The 18,997-nt window shown below is 39.4% G+C and overlaps 1 protein-coding gene across 1 annotated transcript in view; it reads right to left on the minus strand.

The window, feature by feature from the left end:
• LOC120930266 (E3 ubiquitin-protein ligase Jade-2-like) overlaps positions 1–18,997 on the minus strand; it is a 1,253,604-nt gene that overhangs the window by 949,356 nt on the left and 285,251 nt on the right. The window lies entirely within an intron of this gene.

The raw sequence follows: 18,997 nt of genomic DNA on the forward strand, positions 1-18,997 counted from the left end.
CAGGACACTGTGATGCGGGAATCCATCACGGCCGAGCAGAGGCTTATTGCCACGTTGCGGTACCTGGCGACTGGGAGGAGCCTGCAGGACCTCAAGTTCTCGACAGGCATCTCTCCCCAGGCGCTTGGGGTCATCATACCGGAGACGTGTACTGCCATCATACATGTTCTGCAGGAGGAGTATATTAAGGTAAGTTCCCTAATTTTAACATCACAATGTTTTTTTTTTAAATGTGTGAGAAAGTCTAATATTTTTTTCTTCCCTAATAACCATGAGATTGTAATCTGCTGTGTGTGGGATGTTCCCTTTTCTCCCCATGCATGTTGTTAACCTTTACATGTTTTTTTTTGGGGCCTGCCTGCATATTTTGTCCTTACCCACCATAAACCTGTCCAGCATGCTTTGCTAGGCCCAAACCCACCTAGCCAATTGTAGCTCTGACCCCCCCCTCCTCCCCCCCGAAATTATTTTCTTGCTCTATCATCAGAGGGATGTGGAGTCTGATAATTAAGTGTGCCTATATTGTTTTAACTAAATACTTCACAATGATTGTATGAAATTAGAATCCTGTTGTTGAAGTTGCACAATGATGGTTTTTGTATTGTGATTGCAATGTTTATCTGATAAATTAGTAATCAATTTTTTTTTGTTTGTCCCCACGGCTACCCTCCACACCACAGGAATGGCAGTCTGTGGCTTCCCAATTTGCCCAGCGTTGTGATTTTCCGAACTGCGGTGGAGCAATAGATGGGAAGCACGTCCGCATTGTGCCCCCACCCCACTCGGGGTCCTACTATTTTAACTACAAGGGTTTTCATAGTATCGTGTTGATGGCGGTGGTGTCGGCACAGTATGAGTTTCTCTATGTGGACGTGGGGAAGAACGGCCGGCTGTCAGATGGGGGAGTGTTCTCACGGACTGAATTCTACGATCGTCTCCAAACTGGTGATCTGGCATTGCCACCAGATGAAGATAATGTAGAAGGACTTCCGTTTGTGTTCCTAGCGGACAAAGCTTTTGGGCTTGGACCTCACCTAATGCGGCCTTTTCCCCAGAGGACTCTCACCTACGAGAGGAGGGTGTTCAATTATCGGTTGTCCAGAGCTCGGAGGGTAGTCGAGAATGCCTTTGGGATTCTCACCAACCGGTTCCGCCTGTTCCTGACAGCTATACATCTGGTGGAATATAAATTGAACACCGTTGTATTTGCCTGCTGCATTTTGCACAACTTTTTACGCAGGCATTCCCAGACGTACCTACCCGACAGCGTTTCTGAGGCAAGACTACTCTCAGATCCTCTCCCTGGGCTGGACACTGGTCGCGCTGGCATTGGCACCCCATCTGCTCGTGAGGTACGCGACAAATATGTTGAGTACTTCATGGGTCGGGGGGCCATTGCTATGCCAGATGATATTACTTTCTAATTCGGCCCCCAAAAGAAAGGAATATTCACAGAACTAATAAATAATTAGACCATTGGACTTTATACAGTTGTTTGTCATTACTGCTTTTTTGCTTTTTATCTGTCTTCCTGGTTTGCACCAAAAATAGTGCAGTTCTAGTGCCAAATGTAGGGTTCAGGTTTTAGTAAATAAACACAATTGCACATTATTCACTCATCTACAAACTGGGTATCCAGCATATAAAAGAAGAAAGCCACTCATTGTTTGGTTTTTGGACAAGCTTTTTTTATTTTGAGCTTTTTCATTTTCCTTGCTTACTCAAATTTTTACTAACAAACATGTCAACTTTGAGTTTTTGCAAGGATTTTATTTGTTGTTATATTTTTTAGTTATCGAATTCTCGTTTTTTTTACAATCATTATTCTCCTATATTTTTGGAGTTCACCAACAATGTATTACAATTTAACATTTTTCACACAAATAGAATATTTCACAAATGTAAACTTAACACAATTTTTGTGTGTGAATTTTTTAAAACAATATTTTTATTTTTATTTTATTTTTAGGACAAACATTTTTTATTTTGTTTTGGTATTATTGCTCAAATCTTGGTCCAATTTTTTGGAGATATTTCTCACCCAACTTTTTTAGTGAAACTTTTAGAATATTTGGAAAGGTTTATTCTAAAAAATCTTCTATTTTACCATTTTTTTTATTTTCCTTTATTTAATATTTTTGATAATTTTATAAAATTTAAAAAAAAATTATAAAATATTTTATTTTTTTAATTTTTTTTTTAATTTTATTAATTATTTTTTTTTTTTCATGCTTTTTGATTGAAGCCTTTATTTTTTATAAAACATATAAAATGTGTAAAAAATATAAAAGACAAATGTGTCACTTTTACATCCCAGTCATGGTGTGAGTTCACACCTGAACACGCCAAAATTTGAAGATGCACACACAAATGGCCAAATGTCAGTTCTACAACATATAAACACCGACAAAGGGCGACATGTGCTATCTGCCATCATGAGTGATCAATGTCTGTGTTATGTGGGAGCAAACCCTTCCTCCAAAACTACTTGAGAATCGAGGAGGGGGTTGTACCCACAAAGCACAGATAATCAAGATTCTGTGATGGCAGATAGCACATGTTGCCACACTGTGTGTGCATCTTCAAATGTTGGCGTATTGCTGAGTCACAAAATAAAACTGGTTGGGGGATGGGCGGGTGGGGGGGGGTGTTCAGTCTTTGACCCGGCCCATCATGTCAATGATGTTTTTATAGTTCTGTTCTATCCCGATCATTTTTTGGCGCATAGTTTCCAGCTCGGTGCAGCACTCTAAAAAGTAACTCTTCACATTCTGTTCCATGAGAAGCAGTCTTTGGCGCATGTTGTCCATCTCACTGCTGCACTCCATCACTTGCTGTATAATTATTCCAGCACTGGCGGCAGAAAAATGATGACCAACATCTTCATCCCCTACAAAATGAAGCCAAAAAAATACAATGTGAGAAAAAGCCTGTCTAGATCTATATAGGGTTGCCACCTCATCCCTTTAAACCAGAACACATATTAATTTAACAGGTTCTGTGGCTGATTAAGGTGGTAATTAAACTCATCTGGTGCCATATCAGCATTACACTAGCCACAGAACATGTGTAATCCATATGTGTTTGGGAATAAAGGGATGAGGTGGCAAGCCTATCTACATCTGTTTTTCCATATCAAGCTGGTGTGACACTGACCTGATGGTGTGCTCCTTCCAACCTCCACATCTTCGACATCTTGAATCACTCCTCCTTCTTGCACCACTTCCCCATCATCCTCCACGACTCCTCCTTCCATCAATCCACCATCTTCTAAATCGCAAAAATCCTCCTCATCAAATTCCCCTTCCTCATCCACAAGTACCAGATCCAAGATGACTCCATCTTCCTCTCTTCCTTGCATATCCTCCTCCTCCTCCACATCCTCCTCTCTTCCTTGCACATCCTCCTCCTCCTCCACATCCTCCTCTCTTCCTTGCATATCCTCCTCCTCCTCCACATCCTCCTCTCTTGCTTCCACATCCTCCTCCTCCTCCACATGGCGAGATGTTTGATGTTGGCCTTGTCTGGCCCTCTCAGCCTCCTCAAACTGCAGGCGTCTTCTTTCCCCTAAATAAACAAAGAAAAAAAGGTATACTCATCAACACACAGATATTGTAGAGCAGAAATCGCATACATTGCTTTATTAAGGAAGAGTCTTTTTTTTGGGGCTAAATTGGGTCTTCTCCCCCCCACTCAAAAATTTGGGATGACTTCTATGGCAAGCTCTGATTCGGGCCCTTTTTAGCGAAGTGACACACATGGATGTCCCCCCCTTAAATTTTAACACGGAGACCATACAAATTACAATCTTAATATTTAGATGGAGACACAGGTGCTCTGGATTTCAGATATGAAAACACCAGCTTAGTAGCACTGTTGGCATTACACAGTCTTGGATTTGCATTTTCCACAACTCTATTTGTACACAATGTTTACAAACCATGTTTTTGGCCAGAGAGGCATGTCCAGGTGTTTTGTTCCTGGGCCAACATCGTATTTGGGAGAAATAAGCTGATGTCAACGATGTTTACTATTAACAGTCGTTGCCCAAGCAAAATGTTTGTGAAAAACACCTTCTATTTCAACATGAGCTCAGAAGTACAACCAGGCCAAGGAGACAGATGTAGAAATTTACCTGACCAAGCTTAAAATCTAAAAAGGTTCCCCCCCCCCAACTAATATAATTAACTTACTTTTCTTTAAGATTTTTTTGATCCTCTTGTACTGATGTGGCTCCCTCAGTTTCAAATCAGACCACCGCTTCCGTAGCTGCTCCTTGGACCTGGTGATCCCAAACATTCTCTTCATTCTTCTTGCCACCTTCTCCATTATTTTCCCCTTTCTGCGGTTGGGGGTCTTGTATGGCCCATATTGGCCATCATAGTCCTTCCTCCGCATTATATCCACAAGCTCAATCATTTCCTCAAAAGCCATATTAGTGGCCTTATACCGTTTTGGACGGGATCGGGACGTTCCTGCCTCTGTCCCCTCACTTCTGGCCTGAGAGCTCCGTGCATGCTCGCCTGTCATCGCCATCTTTCATCCCCACAGAGATTAGGGGCGTGGAAACCAGGAAATGTCCCGTCATGGGCGTGTACGAGGGCGGCGGTTCATGCATACGCGGAGTGTAGAGAATGAATAAGACGTAATTACGTAGGTTACGCGGAGATTATTCGCTCGTTTCACAGAAGTTACATAGTTCACGTCATATTTTTTGAGTTAACATTGATTAGGGGGCATGGCAAAGGTGACGAAGGCGGGGTGTCATGCACACGTGGAATGTATAGAAGGGAAGCCACGTGGTTACGTACGTTACGCGGAGATGATTATAACATTTGACAGAAGTTACACACTTAACGCCATATTTTTTGAGTTAACATTGATTAGGGGGCATGGCAAAGGTGACAAAGGCGGGGTGTCACGCATACGCGGAGTGTATAAAAGGGAACCTACGTGGTTACGTACGTTACGCGGAGATTATTTCAAGGTGCTTCACGAGGAGCTAGAGATAATAAGGTAAGAAAATTGGAACATGGGATCAGCAGAGGCCTAAAAAATATAGAGCCATGGGATTGGGGTTTGGTCTGTTGTTTGCACCCTTTTAACGCTACTTATGTTTCTTGTGTCCCCAAAACGGTAATTCCTTCTCACAATGCTTTCACACATCACTTTAATCTAGATGTGAAGAATGCTCTACGTATTTGTAGTTTTTGCCAGGTGTATTGTGATCATGCAAGTATTGTTCTGTGTTGGTTGGCCAGAGGTTAGTATGTGAAGTGTATTTCTATGTCAGGAATGATGAGGGGCATGCTAGGTACACATGAAATAGTGCCTTGAGGAGTGGTCAAAATATCAAAAATGGAGGATGGTTAGAGATGACACGTATTTAGCAAACTTTATTCAAAAATGGTCTGCATATGAAATAATTGTTGGTCACAACAATGGGGCAGAGCTGGGCAGCATTTTAGCTGCAGGAGACACTGTTTGCATAGTAGTTTTGAAATCTGGTGCCACATATTCTTACAATGTGAATGCTGTGCATTTTTTTATGCTTCTTTATTTTTATTTTTACAGTGTGTTAATTGTGTGTTTTGGAAAAAAACATACAAAAAGAAAATGGACCAGATTGTGGGCCAAGAAGCTATAAGTCGCCTTATTGCGAAGTATCGTGAGACGCCCCTACTTTGGGATAGCAGACACCCCCTGTATAAAAATCGGGCGCGCCGAAGGACAGCACTTGCTGACATTGCAACATATATGCAGACATGGGTTCCCGACTGCACAGGCCACATAGTCAAGAACAAAATGAACAACCTGAGGGCCGCATTCCGCACAAAAAGAAAACAACTACGGGAGCAACGATCAGGAGCAGCAGCAAGCGAGTCCACGGAGCCAAGTCTGTGGTACTACCAGGAGCTGGAGTTTTTGGGGGATCAAATGGATGGCCGGCGATCAATGTCAAGCCTTCCTCCCAGACAGCAGGGCAGCAGACCTTCCACGGATCACCGTAGACAGGAGGAGAACAGTGAGGGGCTGGCTGGCATGCGTCCAGATCTTCGACTGAGCACTTCTTCTGATGAGGTAGAGTATTTTACACCAAATTTTTGTGCTGCTAATTATGGTTTAATTCTTGAGTTGATATTGTAAGCACAAAAGAAAAAATGGCCTAGAAAAGTCGTGGTCATAAAAATAGGGGGCCTGGATAACAAGTGCAGGGATCAGAAGGAGAGTAGATTAAAGATTAAAGTAAGATAAAACAAACCAGTCTAGAGCATGAAAATGTGTGTGATTTGCTGGTGTCAAATTGTAAAAAATGTCCCTTTTTTGCCACAGGAAGAAGTGACCAGCCTGGATTTGACGGCTACTGAGCCCGAGATGCATGCCAGCCAGGAGGAAGGGGTCATTGGCAGCCAGGAGGAGGAGGCCGGGCCAAGCACTAGTCAGGAGGGCCCCAGGCCCAGGGCTAGCACAAGCACGCATGTCCCTCCCCCCCAGGTCAGGCAAGCAGGCCTAATGAGGCGCAGGAGGGAAGTTGAGGATAGGAGCCTCGAGATGATCAGGGAGGCGAGCGCCATAATGAGGGACCCCCTGACCCGCACTGAGGCCTACAGTACCTATGTGGCACACGAACTATCAACAGGGGGGGAGGAAGATCAGAGGCGTGCCAGGAACCTATTTAATAAGGTCATTCTATGGATGCAGAGGGGCTGGCTGACCGATGACACCGAGCTCAGTGACCCGGCCCATCCTGCCCAACATCTGTTACCTCCTCCTGCTGCCACATCCTCCCCATCTGCAAGAGGCCGTTTCCGGATCCGTGGAAGATCTGCTGCAAGGAGGGTTACAAGGAACAGGAGAAGATGATTCCCGGCCTTCCATTTGATCCCCCAAAAACTTTTTGCTTTTTGGACTACCACAGCCTGGGCTCCATTGGCTCACTTGCTGCTGCTCCTGGTTTTTGTTTTTTGTGGTTGTTCTCTTTAGTTGTCGGTATGCGGTCCTCAAGGTTTGCCATTTTGTCCTTGACTATGTTGCCTGTGCAGTCTGGAACACAAGTCTGCATGTATGTTGCTATCTCAGCAAGTGCTGCCCTTCTAGTTATTTTTGTGGTGAATTAGGTTTGAAATAAATGGTGATTTTATTTTCAGAAATACCTTGTCTATTGTTTTTTTACACTGTGTTGAAACATTTTTGGTAATATGTGTCATTTAGAAAGAACACCAACTCCTTGGGGGGGGGCATTTGGTGTACCAACTTGGTGAAACCAAAAAGGAAAAACACACGCATAACAAAAATGGTGACATAACCTCACCCAAAAAAAAAAATTAAAAAATGTGCAAGAAAAAACAATGGTGCCATAAATTGCACAAAAAAAAAAAAAAATGTGCAAGAAAAAACAATGGTGCCATAAATTGCAGAAACAAAAAAAATTTGAAAATGTGCATGAAAAAACAATGGTGCCATAAATTGCACACCAAAAAAATATTAAAAAAAAATTTGCAAGAAAAAACAATGGTGCCATAAATTGCACAAAGAAAAAAAAATAAATAAACAACAAAAAAAAAACATTGCATTTAAAAATAAACCAAAAAACATAGACATGTGGAGGACTAAAATAAAGTTACAACATCTGGATAGATAGCATCAGCAAGAGAACGGGTTTATTCTAGCAAGAGAACGCAGAAAAAAAAAGAGGCAAGAAACGACACAATAGAGCTTTAAAAGGACGAATGTGCCATATCGCAAACAAACGAGAGTTTTACCTGAACGAGTGCTCCCATCCCCTTATTTCGTCTGAGCATGCGCGGGATTTTTATACGCGGATATTGTGTACTAACCAACGGATATATCCGTCGGATAGCTTCACAGCGGATATATTTGTTAAGCATGTCAGCAAATATTTGATCTGCTGAAAAGCGATTCGACGGAAAAATATCCGCGGATAATTATCCGCTGGAGTGTACACACCATAGAATCTATCCGCTGAAACCCATTTGCACGGATTTATCCGCGGATGGATTCTATCGTGTGTATGGGGCCTAAGAGTGGAGATCAACCACAAAAAAAATGATCTTTAAAAAAAGGGGAAACAAATTGCTCTCACGCCCACAAGATCTACTTGTCATACACAATTTATATATCAAAACGTAGGTATTGTTGTCTGGTTTCAGGCAATGTGATCAGTTTTGTGATAGGCATTTGACTTTTAGTTCCAGGAGCTTCTAAAGGACAAGAGCGACAAAACCACTCTCATTGACTTTCATGTTAAAAATTTTAAAAATGTTCCTGCAAAACACACAAAGACGCTCTTTTCTAAATCGCTGGCATGGCCACAATTTTAAGTTTATCAACATAAATTTCATATCGATGCGTTCACAAGGGCCGTGTCTTTCAAACGGTGAAGTCGCTGTATCGATCGCATGTACGGTTGTGGATTTATTACGTTTTGTTTGAAGGCTTCGATAACTGATTTTGTGTGTGGATGAAAGCGTTTCTAATGGTATTTTGATTCCCTAAATATCTTTCTTTACCTCAGTGCAGTCCTCCTCCCCACCTCATGTGGAGAAAGCCTCTTGAGGGGGGAGGGGCGACCAGGCAAGTCAGGACACTCTCTATATTGCAGATAGAGAAAGGAGCTGTGTGATATTAGGCTTTATAAGTACTGAAGGAACACTGCTTGTATGTCCTAAAGATACTGTAGTGGTTATGGTGAATGGCTTTTGTGCGGGCTCAGCAATTCAGCTATTCAGCATTCCCACTCGCATTTTCCTCAGGAAATGCATTTTCTAGTTATTATTATTTTTCTCCTTTATTATTCCGTACGTTTTTTGGCTCTGCGTAAGTTCTGTATACTTTCAGCTATTGAGACCATTCAACTATTAAAATGTTTGTCTCGTTCAGCTAACGATGGGACTTCAAGTTTTTTTGTACTATTTATACTTTTTAAAATATTAAGCTTTTAGACACTTTTTTTAACATTGAAGTCAATGAGAACATCCTTTTTCCCGCTCCAAATCACACGTCCTGCCAAAAGTTTCAGCTCCTTCATACTTTCACTTACAGACACCAAACAAACTTTAAAGCGGTCACAAAATATTCAGCTATCCGGCTATGACTTTTCAGATTGATATCTTTGACGGTTTTTGTGAAAACGCAATTTACGTTTAGTGATATTTTCAGAAAATGTTATCGGTTATAATGTAATCCTATGGAGCAGGTTTAGAGTGTGTCATGTGACCTTTAGAGTGGAGATCATCCACAAAAAAAAATATCTTTAAAAAAAAGGGGAAACAAATTGCTCTCACGCCCACAAGATCTACTTGTCATACACAATTTAGATATCAAAACGTAGGTATTGTTGTCTGGTTTCAGGCAATGTGATCAGTTTTGTGATATGTATTTTAGTTTTAGTTCCTGGAGCTTCTAAAGGACAACAGCCTGAAATCTTCTCTCATTGACTCTCATGTTAAAAAATCTAAAAAATGTTCCTGCAAAACACACAAAGACGCTCTTTTCTAAATCGCTGACATGGCCACATTTTTAAGTTTATCAACATAAATTTCATATCGATGCGTTCACAAAAGCCTTGTGTTTTAAACGGTGTAGTCGCTGTATCGATCGCATGTACGGTTGTGGATTTATTAAGCTTTGTTTGAAGGCGTAATTCATGTATTTGGTCTGTGAATTAAAAGCGTTTGTAATGTTATTTCTTTCCATAAATAGCTTTCTACCTCAGTGCAATATTCCTCCTCACTGACCTGGGGGGGAGGGAAACCTCTTGAGGGGGAGGGGCGACCAGGAAGTCAGGATACTCTCTACTTTGCAGATAGAGAAAGGAGCTGTGTGTCCTAAAGATAGTGTAGTGGTTATGGTGAATGGCTTTGGCGCGGGCTCAGCAATTCAGCATTCCCACGCATCGCATTTTCCTCAGGAAATGCATTGTCTAGTTATTATTAGTGGGAATGCTTAATAAGCATTCCCAGTATTGATATTCGTTTTTTATTATTAGTGGGAATGCTTTCATAAGCATTCCCAGTATTGATATATTTTTAGTGGCAATGCTTTAATAAGCATTCCCAGTATTGATATTCGTTTTTTATTATTAGTGGGAATGCTTTAATAAGCATTCCCAGTATTGATATTTAGTGGGAATGCTTTAATAAGCATTCCCAGTATTGATATTCGTTTTTAGTGGGAATGCTTTAATAAGCATTCCCAGTATTGATATTCGTTTTTTATTATTCTTCTTCTTAATTAGTGGGAATGCTTTAATAAGCATTCCCAGTATTGATATTCGTTTTTTATTATTCTTAATTTTAATTTTAATTTTATTCCGTACGTTTTTTGGCTCTGCGTAACTTCTGCATACTTTCAGCTATTGAGACCATTTAACTTTTAAAATGTTCGTCTCATTCAGCTAACGATGGGACTTCTTCAAGTTTTTTTGTACTATTTATACTTTTTAAAATATTAAGCTTTTAGACACTTTTTTTTAACATTGAAGTCAATGAGAACATCCTTTTTCCTGCTTCAAAACACACGTTCTGCCAAAAGTTTCAGCTCCTTCATACTTTCACTTACAGACACCAAACAAACTTTAAAGCGGTCACAAAATATTCAGCTATCCAAACATGACTTTTTAGATTGATATCTTATACGGTTTTTGTGAAAACGCAATTTACGTTTAGTGATTTTTTTATCGGTTATAATGTAATCCTATGGAGCAGGTTTAGAGTGTGTCATGTGACCTTTAGAGTGGAGATCTTTGAAAACAAAAATTATCTTTAAAAAAAGGGCGAACAAATTGCTCTCACGCCCACAAGATCTACTTGTCATACACAATTTATATATCAAAACGTAGGTATGCTTGTCTGGTTTCAGGCAATGTGATCAGTTTTGCGATAGGCATTTGACTTTTAGTTCCAGGAGCTTCTAAAGGACAAGTGCCTCAAACGCCCTCCCATTGACCGTCATGTTAAAAAGTCTAAAAAAAAATCCTGCAAACACACAAAGACGCTCTTTTCTAAATCGCTGGCATGGCCACAATTTTAAGTTTATCAACATAAATTTCATATCGATGCGTTCACAAAAGCCTTGTGTTTCAAATGGTGTAGTCGCTGTATCGATCGCATGTACGGTTGTGGATTTATTACGTTTTGTTTGAAGGCTACGATAACTGATTTTGCGTGTGGATGAAAGTGTTTCTAATGGTATTTTGATTCCCTAAATAGCTTTCCTTAGCTCAGTGCAGTCCTCCTCCCCCACCTCATGTGGAGAAAGCCTCTTGAGGGGGGAGGGGGGAGGGGCGACCAGGCAAGTCAGGACACTCTCTATATTGCAGATAGAGAAAGGAGCTGTGTGATATTAGGCTTTATAAGTACTGAAGGAACACTGCTTGTATGTCCTAAATATACTGTAGTGGTTATGGTGAATGGCTTTGGTGCGGGCTCAGCAATTCAGCATTCCCACTCGCATTTTCCTCAGGAAATGCATTGTCTAGTCGTTTTTTATTATTCTTCTTCTTAATTTTAATTTTAATTTTATTCCGTACGTTTTTTGGCTCTGCGTAACTTCTGCATACTTTCAGCTATTGAGACCATTCAACTTTTAAAATGTTCGTCTCGTTCAGCTAACGATGGGACTTCTTCAAGTTTTTTTGTACTATTTATACTTTTTAAAATATTAAGCTTTTAGACACTTTTTTTTAACATTGAAGTCAATGAGAACATCCTTTTTCCTGCTTCAAAACACACGTTCTGCCAAAAGTTTCAGCTCCTTCATACTTTCACTTACAGACACCAAACAAACTTTAAAGCGGTCACAAAATATTCAGCTATCCAAACATGACTTTTTAGATTGATATCTTTTACGGTTTTTGTGAAAACGCAATTTACGTTTAGCGATTTTTTCAGAAAATGGAATCGGTTATAATGTAACCCTATGGAAGGGATTTAGAGTGTGTCATGTGACCTTTACAGTGGAGATCTTTGAAAACAAAAATTATCTTTAAAAAAAAGGGCGAACAAATTGCTCTCACGCCCACAAGATCTACTTGTCATACACAATTTATATATCAAAACGTAGGTATGCTTGTCTGGTTTCAGGCAATGTGATCAGTTTTGTGATACGTATTTTAGTTTTAGTTCCAGGAGCTTCTAAAGGACAAGAGCGACAAAACCACTCTCATTGACCGTCATGTTAAAAATTTTAAAAATGTTCCTGCAAAACACACAAAGACGCTCTTTTCTAAATCGCTGGCATGGCCACAATTTTAAGTTTATCAACATAAATTTCATATCGATGCGTTCACAAGGGCCGTGTCTTTCAAACGGTGAAGTCGCTGTATCGATCGCATGTACGGTTGTGGATTTATTACGTTTTGTTTGAAGGCGTAATTCATGTATTGGTCTGTGAATTAAAAGGCGTTTGTAATGGAATTTCTTTCCATAAATAGCTTTCTACCTCAGTGCAATATTCCTCCTCACTGACCTGGGGGAGGGGAAACCTCTTGAGGGGGGAGGGGCGACCAGGAAGTCAGCATACTCTCTACTTTGCAGATAGAGAAAGGAGCTGTGTGTCCTAAAGATAGTGTAGTGGTTATGGTGAATGGCTTTGGTGCGGGCTCAGCTATTCAGCATTCCCACTCGCATTTTCCTCAGGAAATGCATTTTCTAGTTCTTCTTCTTAATTTTAATTTTATTCCGTACGTTTTTTGGCTCTGCGTAACTTCTGCATACTTTCAGCTATTGAGACCATTCAACTATTAAAATGTTCATCTCGTTCAGCTAACGATGGGACTTCTTCAATTTTTTTTGTACTATTTATACTTTTTAAAATATTAAGCTTTTAGACACTTTTTTTTAACATTGAAGTCAATGAGAACATCCTTTTTCCTGCTTCAAAACACACGTTCTGCCAAAAGTTTCAGCTCCTTCATACTTTCACTTACAGACACCAAACAAACTTTAAAGCGGTCACAAAATATTCAGCTATCCAAACATGACTTTTCAGATTGATATCTTTTACGGTTTTTGTGAAAACGCAATTTACGTTTAGTGATATTTTCAGAAAATGTAATCGGTTATAATGTAACCCTATGGAAGGGATTTAGAGTGTGTCATGTGACCTTTACAGTGGAGATCTTTGAAAAATAAATTATCTTTAAAAAAAGGGGGAACAAATTGCTCTCACGCCCACAAGATCTACTTGTCATACACAATTTATATATCAAAACGTAGGTATGCTTGTCTGGTTTCAGGCAATGTGATCAGTTTTGTGATACATATTTTAGTTTTAGTTCCAGGAGCTTCTAAAGGACAAGAGCGACAAAACCACTCTCATTGACCGTCATGTTAAAAATTTTAAAAATGTTCCTGCAAATCACACAAAGACGCTCTTTTCTAAATCGCTGGCATGGCCACAATTTTAAGTTTATCAACATAAATTTCATATCGATGCGTTCACAAGGGCCGTGTCTTTCAAACGGTGAAATTCGCTGTATCGATCGCATGTACGGTTGTGGATTTATTACGTTTTGTTTGAAGGCTTCGATAACTGATTTTGTGTGTGGATGAAAGCGTTTCTAATGGTATTTTGATTCCCTAAATAGCTTTCTTTACCTCAGTGCAGTCCTCCTCCCCCACCTCATGTGGAGAAAGCCTCTTGAGGGGGGAGGGGCGACCAGTCAAGTCAGGACACTCTCTATATTGCAGATAGAGAAAGGAGCTGTGTGATATTAGGCTTTATAAGTACTGAAGGAACACTGCTTGTATGTCCTAATGATAGTGTAGTGGTTATGGTGAATGGCTTTTGTGCGGGCTCAGCAATTCAGCTATTCAGCATTCCCACTCGCATTTTCCTCAGGAAATGCATTGTCTAGTTAGTGGGAATGCTTTAATAAGCATTCCCAGTATTGATATTCGTTTTTTATTATTCTTCTTCTTAATTTTAATTTTAATTTTATTCCGTACGTTTTTTGGCTCTGCGTAACTTCTGCATACTTTCAGCTATTGAGACCATTTAACTTTTAAAATGTTCGTCTCATTCAGCCAACGATGGGACTTCTTCAAGTTTTTTTGTACTATTTATACTTTTTAAAATATTAAGCTTTTAGACACTTTTTTTTAACATTGAAGTCAATGAGAACATCCTTTTTCCTGCTTCAAAACACACGTTCTGCCAAAAGTTTCAGCTCCTTCATACTTTCACTTACAGACACCAAACAAACTTTAAAGCGGTCACAAAATATTCAGCTATCCAAACATGACTTTTTAGATTGATATCTTATACGGTTTTTGTGAAAACGCAATTTACGTTTAGTGATTTTTTTATCGGTTATAATGTAATCCTATGGAGCAGGTTTAGAGTGTGTCATGTGACCTTTAGAGTGGAGATCTTTGAAAACAAAAATTATCTTTAAAAAAAGGGCGAACAAATTGCTCTCACGCCCACAAGATCTACTTGTCATACACAATTTATATATCAAAACGTAGGTATGCTTGTCTGGTTTCAGGCAATGTGATCAGTTTTGCGATAGGCATTTGACTTTTAGTTCCAGGAGCTTCTAAAGGACAAGTGCCTCAAACGCCCTCCCATTGACCGTCATGTTAAAAAGTCTAAAAAAAATTCCTGCAAACACACAAAGACGCTCTTTTCTAAATCGCTGGCATGGCCACAATTTTAAGTTTATCAACATAAATTTCATATCGATGCGTTCACAAGGGCCGTGTCTTTCAAACGGTGAAGTCGCTGTATCGATCGCATGTACGGTTGTGGATTTATTACGTTTTGTTTGGAGGCGTAATTAATGTATTGGTCTGTGAATTAAAAGGCGTTTGTAATGGAATTTCTTTCCATAAATAGCTTTCTACCTCAGTGCAATATTCCTCCTCACTGACCTGGGGGGAGGAGAAACCTCTTGAGGGGGGAGGGGCGACCAGGAAGTCAGGATACTCTCTACTTTGCAGATAGAGAAAGGAGCTGTGTGTCCTAAAGATAGTGTAGTGGTTATGGTGAATGGCTTTGGTGCGGGCTCAGCAATTCAGCATTCCCACTCGCATTTTCCTCAGGGAATGCATTTTCTAGTTATTATTAGTGGGAATGCTTTAATAAGCATTCCCAGTATTGATATTCGTTTTTTATTATTAGTGGGAATGCTTTAATAAGCATTCCCAGTATTGATATTCGTTTTTTATTATTAGTGGGAATGCTTTAATAAGCATTCCCAGTATTGATATTCGTTTTTTATTATTCTTCTTCTTAATTTTATTCCGTACGTTTTTTGGCTCTGCGTAACTTCTGCATACTTTCAGCTATTGAGACCATTTAACTTTTAAAATGTTCGTCTCATTCAGCTAACGATGGGACTTCTTCAAGTTTTTTTGTACTATTTATACTTTTTAAAATATTAAGCTTTTAGACACTTTTTTTTAACATTGAAGTCAATGAGAACATCCTTTTTCCTGCTTCAAAACACACGTTCTGCCAAAAGTTTCAGCTCCTTCATACTTTCACTTACAGACACCAAACAAACTTTAAAGCGGTCACAAAATATTCAGCTATCCAAACATGACTTTTTAGATTGATATCTTATACGGTTTTTGTGAAAACGCAATTTACGTTTAGTGATTTTTTTATCGGTTATAATGTAATCCTATGGAGCAGGTTTAGAGTGTGTCATGTGACCTTTAGAGTGGAGATCTTTGAAAACAAAAATTATCTTTAAAAAAAGGGCGAACAAATTGCTCTCACGCCCACAAGATCTACTTGTCATACACAATTTATATATCAAAACGTAGGTATGCTTGTCTGGTTTCAGGCAATGTGATCAGTTTTGTGATACGTATTTTAGTTTTAGTTCCAGGAGCTTCTAAAGGACAAGAGTGACAAAACCACTCTCATTGACCGTCCATGTTAAAAATTTTAAAAATTTTCCTGCAAAACACACAAAGACGCTCTTTTCTAAATCGCTGGCATGGCCACAATTTTAAGTTTATCAACATAAATTTCATATCGATGCGTTCACAAGGGCCGTGTCTTTCAAACGGTGAAGTCGCTGTATCGATCGCATGTACGGTTGTGGATTTATTACGTTTTGTTTGGAGGCGTAATTAATGTATTGGTCTGTGAATTAAAAGGCGTTTGTAATGGTATTTCTTTCCATAAATAGCTTTCCTTACCTCAGTGCAATATTCCTCCTCACTGACCTGGGGGGGAGGGGAAACCTCTTGAGGGGGGAGGGGCGACCAGGAAGTCAGCATACTCTCTACTTTGCAGATAGAGAAAGGAGCTGTGTGTCCTAAAGATAGTGTAGTGGTTATGGTGAATGGCTTTGGTGCGGGCTCAGCAATTCAGCATTCCCACTCGCATTTTCCTCAGGGAATGCATTTTCTAGTTCTTAATTTTAATTTTAATTTTATTATTCCGTACGTTTTTTGGCTCTGCGTAACTTCTGCATACTTTCAGCTATTGAGACCATTGAACTTTTAAAATGTTCATCTCGTTCAGCTAACGATGGGACTTCTTCAAGTTTTTTTGTACTATTTATACTTTTTAAAATATTAAGCTTTTAGACACTTTTTTTTAACATTGAAGTCAATGAGAACATCCTTTTTCCTGCTTCAAAACACACGTTCTGCCAAAAGTTTCAGCTCCTTCATACTTTCACTTACAGACACCAAACAAACTTTAAAGCGGTCACAAAATATTCAGCTATCCAAACATGACTTTTTAGATTGATATCTTTTACGGTTTTTGTGAAAACGCAATTTACGTTTAGTGATTTTTTTTATCGGTTATAATGTAATCCTATGGAGCAGGTTTAGAGTGTGTCATGTGACCTTTAGAGTGCAGATCATCCACAAAAAATATTATCTTTAAAAAAAGGGGGAACAAATTGCTCTCACGCCCACAAGATCTACTTGTCATACACAATTTATATATCAAAACGTAGGTATGCTTGTCTGGTTTCAGGCAATGTGATCAGTTTTGCGATAGGCATTTGACTTTTAGTTCCAGGAGCTTCTAAAGGACAAGTGCCTCAAACGCCCTCCCATTGACCGTCATGTTAAAAAGTCTAAAAAAAATTCCTGCAAACACACAAAGACGCTCTTTTCTAAATCGCTGGCATGGCCACAATTTTAAGTTTATCAACATAAATTTCATATCGATGCGTTCACAAGGGCCGTGTCTTTCAAACGGTGAAGTCGCTGTATCGATCGCATGTACGGTTGTGGATTTATTACGTTTTGTTTGGAGGCGTAATTAATGTATTGGTCTGTGAATTAAAAGGCGTTTGTAATGGAATTTCTTTCCATAAATAGCTTTCTACCTCAGTGCAATATTCCTCCTCACTGACCTGGGGGGAGGAGAAACCTCTTGAGGGGGGAGGGGCGACCAGGAAGTCAGGATACTCTCTACTTTGCAGATAGAGAAAGGAGCTGTGTGTCCTAAAGATAGTGTAGTGGTTATGGTGAATGGCTTTGGTGCGGGCTCAGCAATTCAGCATTCCCACTCGCATTTTCCTCAGGGAATGCATTTTCTAGTTATTATTAGTGGGAATGCTTTAATAAGCATTCCCAGTATTGATATTCGTTTTTTATTATTAGTGGGAATGCTTTAATAAGCATTCCCAGTATTGATATTCGTTTTTTATTATTAGTGGGAATGCTTTAATAAGCATTCCCAGTATTGATATTCGTTTTTTATTATTCTTCTTCTTAATTTTATTCCGTACGTTTTTTGGCTCTGCGTAACTTCTGCATACTTTCAGCTATTGAGACCATTTAACTTTTAAAATGTTCGTCTCATTCAGCTAACGATGGGACTTCTTCAAGTTTTTTTGTACTATTTATACTTTTTAAAATATTAAGCTTTTAGACACTTTTTTTTAACATTGAAGTCAATGAGAACATCCTTTTTCCTGCTTCAAAACACACGTTCTGCCAAAAGTTTCAGCTCCTTCATACTTTCACTTACAGACACCAAACAAACTTTAAAGCGGTCACAAAATATTCAGCTATCCAAACATGACTTTTTAGATTGATATCTTATACGGTTTTTGTGAAAACGCAATTTACGTTTAGTGATTTTTTTATCGGTTATAATGTAATCCTATGGAGCAGGTTTAGAGTGTGTCATGTGACCTTTAGAGTGGAGATCTTTGAAAACAAAAATTATCTTTAAAAAAAGGGCGAACAAATTGCTCTCACGCCCACAAGATCTACTTGTCATACACAATTTATATATCAAAACGTAGGTATGCTTGTCTGGTTTCAGGCAATGTGATCAGTTTTGTGATACGTATTTTAGTTTTAGTTCCAGGAGCTTCTAAAGGACAAGAGTGACAAAACCACTCTCATTGACCGTCCATGTTAAAAATTTTAAAAATTTTCCTGCAAAACACACAAAGACGCTCTTTTCTAAATCGCTGGCATGGCCACAATTTTAAGTTTATCAACATAAATTTCATATCGATGCGTTCACAAGGGCCGTGTCTTTCAAACGGTGAAGTCGCTGTATCGATCGCATGTACGGTTGTGGATTTATTACGTTTTGTTTGGAGGCGTAATTAATGTATTGGTCTGTGAATTAAAAGGCGTTTGTAATGGTATTTCTTTCCATAAATAGCTTTCCTTACCTCAGTGCAATATTCCTCCTCACTGACCTGGGGGGGAGGGGAAACCTCTTGAGGGGGGAGGGGCGACCAGGAAGTCAGCATACTCTCTACTTTGCAGATAGAGAAAGGAGCTGTGTGTCCTAAAGATAGTGTAGTGGTTATGGTGAATGGCTTTGGTGCGGGCTCAGCAATTCAGCATTCCCACTCGCATTTTCCTCAGGGAATGCATTTTCTAGTTCTTAATTTTAATTTTAATTTTATTATTCCGTACGTTTTTTGGCTCTGCGTAACTTCTGCATACTTTCAGCTATTGAGACCATTGAACTTTTAAAATGTTCATCTCGTTCAGCTAACGATGGGACTTCTTCAAGTTTTTTTTGT

The sequence above is a fragment of the Rana temporaria genome, chromosome 3, assembly GCF_905171775.1.
Source record: "Rana temporaria chromosome 3, aRanTem1.1, whole genome shotgun sequence".
In the NCBI taxonomy this organism is placed as follows: domain Eukaryota; kingdom Metazoa; phylum Chordata; class Amphibia; order Anura; family Ranidae; genus Rana; species Rana temporaria.